Source organism: Babylonia areolata, chromosome 2 (genome assembly GCF_041734735.1).
Source record: "Babylonia areolata isolate BAREFJ2019XMU chromosome 2, ASM4173473v1, whole genome shotgun sequence".
Taxonomy (NCBI): Eukaryota; Metazoa; Mollusca; class Gastropoda; order Neogastropoda; family Buccinidae; genus Babylonia; species Babylonia areolata.
In genome coordinates this window covers 28,940,967-28,945,232 of record NC_134877.1, presented here as the reverse complement: position 1 = coordinate 28,945,232, position 4,266 = coordinate 28,940,967, and the positions used below count along the sequence as shown (strand labels likewise).

The 4,266-nt window shown below is 45.7% G+C and overlaps 1 pseudogene; it reads left to right on the top strand.

The window, feature by feature from the left end:
- Positions 1–44: 44 nt before the first annotated feature.
- LOC143277163 (dopamine receptor 1 pseudogene) lies at positions 45–1,366 on the top strand (annotated as a pseudogene).
- Positions 1,367–4,266: the final 2,900 nt, after the last annotated feature.

The window sequence follows — 4,266 nt, the reverse complement described above, 5'->3', positions numbered from 1 at the left end:
GCTGGAAGACAAGTGTGGTGGCGGTGGCTGAGGAACGACCGGCCATGTCCAACCCCACCTACAACATCCACAGCCCGGGAGGCCTCAACATCTCTTCCCCTCACTTCGTGCCCCCGGACTTCGGGGGAAGGGGCGGGGGTGGTGGTGGTGGTGGTGGTGAGGAGGGGCAGGTGGCTGGTGGTGGTGATGGTGGGGAGGGGGACTACAGCATGGTGGAGAAGGCGGTGCTGGGCACGATGCTGACGTGCATGGTGTTCGTGGCCGTGGTGGGCAACCTGCTGGTGTGCGCCGCGGTGCTGACTGACCGCCGCCTGAAGAAGAACTCCAACTTCTTCATCGTGTCCCTGGCCATCGCAGACCTCCTCGTGGCCCTGGTCGTCATGACCTTCGCCATCGCCAACGACATCCACGGCAGATGGATGTTCGGCGCCGTCTTCTGCCGGATCTGGATCTCCTCGGACATCATGTGCTCCACGGCCTCCATCCTCAACCTGTGCGTCATCTCACTGGACCGCTACGTGCACATCAAGGACCCGCTGCGCTACGAGGCCTGGATGACCACCCGCAAGACCGTCGCCTTCATCGCCACCGTGTGGACGCTGTCCGTGCTCATCTCCTTCGTGCCCACACACCTGGGCTGGCACGAGTCGCCCTCGGTCGGCAACTCCAGCTCCTCGTCTGATACGGAGCTGTGCGTCTTTGACCTGAACCCCATCTACGCGATCGTGTCTTCCACCATCAGCTTCTACATCCCCTGCGTCGTCATGGTGTCCATCTACGTCAAGCTCTACGTGTACGCGCGGCGCCACGTGGAGACGATACGTAGGACGCACACCGCCGACCGCTTCCAGGCCAACGGGTCGGCCAAGGGCTCCTACAAGGTGTCGGACCACAAGGCGGCCGTGACCCTGGGCATCATCATGGGCGTCTTCCTGCTGTGCTGGGTGCCCTTCTTCATCATCAACCCCATCCTGGCCTTCTGCAGCAGGTGCATCCCGCAGCTGGTCTACCAGATCCTCACCTGGTGCGGCTACGTCAACTCCTGCCTCAACCCCATCATCTACTCCATCTTCAACACGGAGTTTCGGGACGCCTTCCGCAGGATCCTCTTCCCAAGGTGCTGTCTGGAGAAGCGCAGCAAAGACGTGAACGTCGTCACAGGCACCTGCTCGCGCGGGAGCCGCAGCCGGCTGAACAAGTCCGAGTACGGCCCTCCGCTAACAGAGAACGGGGCCTCTGCTGCTGCTGCTGCTGCTGCCACTGTCCGCAGGAACAGCAAGGAGCGACTGTTTGCCGACAAGATAACTTCTCTGTGATACCTGTTTGCTTGTGGATATTATACATACATATATATATATATAGAGAGAGAGAGAGAGAGAGAGAGTGAGAGAATTGGACAGTGCGGCTCAGTGCTTCGGTTTTGTGGCTGTTGTTGTTGTTGTTAATGTTATTTGGTTTATTCATTCATTTATCCATTCAACTATTATTAGCTGCTTTACTACTACTAGTTCTACTACTATTACTACTACTACTGCTGCTGCTGCTGCTGCTACCAATACTACATCATTATCATTGTCACTACTACTACTACAACAACAACTACTACTACTAGCGGTACTACATCAATATCATTATCACTGCTGCTACTACTACTACTACTACTACTGCTACTACCACTACCACTACTACATCATCATTGTTATTTCACTACTACTACTATATCATCAATATCACTACGATAATTCATTTTATCTTTTTTTTTTAAATTGTTATTATTATTGTTTTTTTGTGTGTTTTTTTTTCTGGCCCTGAGGTAATTCATAACATTACTCGTAGCAATCATGCCTCGCATCCGTGGTGGTGTGCAGAAAAAAACAGACTTCTGAACTGAAGTGGCCGCCATGAGCTTTGCTGTGCTTTTTTTTTTTTTTTTTTTTTTTTTTTTTTTTTGGAACTACTTCAAAGACGGCATGACCTGTTACCCCAGTGAAGGAACAAAAACGAACTATCCAAAATCTTGAGATGCAATTTGTGTTTGGGGAGGGCTTGTGACGAACGGACTAACGTTCGCCAACGGCTTCGTTCATTCACTACAAACTCCTCCGCCCCACCCACCCCTCCCCTCCCCCCCAAAGTCCCCCATTTCCCCCCTCCTACCCCTACGCCCTCCCCCCCCCCTCCGCCCCACTATCCTTTCGAAGCCCGCCCATCCCGTTAATACGAAAAGAAAAATCGTGATATTGATGTAATTTGTTTGTGCACTGGTGTTCGTCGGACGGATTGTTAACGTTACTTTCTGTCTGTGTCTGTGTCTGTGTGTGTGTCTGTGTCTGTCTTGGACTGTGTTTCTGTTGATCTATCCCTCACTTTGTCTCTGTCTCTCTGTCTCACACGAACACACGCACACACATACAAACACATAGATACACACACATACACACAAATACATAGCTAGAGATATACACATGACTGGCCCTACACACATACACACTCACACAGACACAGACAGACAGATACACAGACAGATACACAGACACACAGACACAGACACACACACAGAGACACACACACAGACACAGACACACACAGACACAGACACAGACACACACACACACACACACACACACACACACACACACACACACACACACACACACACACACACACACACACATATATATATATATATATATATATACACACGCACACGAAAATGTTTGCTTGCAACTTTTTTTGACATCAGTAAAACCTATGTCCAAGTGTGGCAGTGCCGTCTAATGTTAAAACTGAAGACGATTGGATTATCGGGACATCTGTGTAACTTTATAAAAGACTTCTTAGAAAACAGAAAAAATCAGACTAAAATAGGGAATACGTATTCATCTACACGAACATTGCATACAGGTATTCCTCAGGGCTCTGTAATTGCTCCAATATTGTTCAACATTCTAATGAATGATCTACCCCCCAAAACTAAGAAAGAATGTTGTAATAGTTCAATACGCTGACGATATATGCATGTGGATGAAAGTTGCAATCAAAAAGAATACACCTGCCCGATATATGAATAACACTAAAAAGCTATATCAAAATGAATTAAACACAGTAGCAAATTATATGAACGAGAATGGTCTGCAAATATCAACCGAAAAAACACACTTGATGCTTTTTAATAATGGATCAAGTCCAGCAACATTGCCTTCCTTTAAAATTTACGATAACGCCCTGGAATATAAAAAAAAAGTAGTTAAATGCCTTGGAGTGCACCTTACATCAAAATTAACTTGGAATCATCATATCGATTACAGTTTGACAAAGGCCAGGAAAACATAAACTTCTTGAAAATGGTATGCAAACAACCATGGAGCCAGGACATATTCGCTCTACTACAACTTTGCACATCACTTGTTCGGTCAAAACTTATATATGCACAAGAAGTATACTTCAGTGCACCGAAATATTTATTGAAAAAAATTCAAAGCATAGACTTCAGAGCATATAAACTGGCACTTGGCTTACCAGTCCATGCTTCCAGTAAGAAAACGTACAGTGCAGCGGGAGTATTACCATTAGAGGATCAAAGGGAACTTGCGTGTAGTAAATTTGTCTTGAGAAGTTTAAATGGTGAAAATGATTTGGAATCAGAAATAACTATCAAATCCGACCGCGATTTTCCAAAGAGAGCTAGATCTATATCCTCTCATACCACACTGGGAACATACACGTCAAATATTTTAACAAATTCCGGCGTGAATAAAACCCCATATTTTGCTAAAAGGTCTGTGGTATCACCACCAAAGAGCGCAATTTGATATCAATCATACTGATCTGACCAAAGATGACAACAGAAATTTACTTACATCACACGTACGAATTGATTTGGAAGAGAAGTACCTTAATCATCTAAAGATATTTACAGACGGCTCTGTTGTAAATAATAGAGCTGGTGCTGCTTTCGTTATTCCAGACCTTAACTTTCAGAACTCATTTCATCTGGGAGAGAATAAGTCCACCTTCACAGCTGAACTCATAGCAATTAAATTTTATGATATCCCTTCTGAAAACTATATTTCAGATTTTATTTTGTGTTGATTCTAAACCAGTTCTTCACGCTATTAAACTTACAAAAGAAACGGTCAGGTATGAACTCATTATTGAAATCAGCCATTTGATTCACGAACTCTTACTAAGAGGCTCTTACATAACCTTTTGCTGGATTCCTTCTCATTGCGGTTTTTACTATAATGAAAAAGTTTACATTCTGGC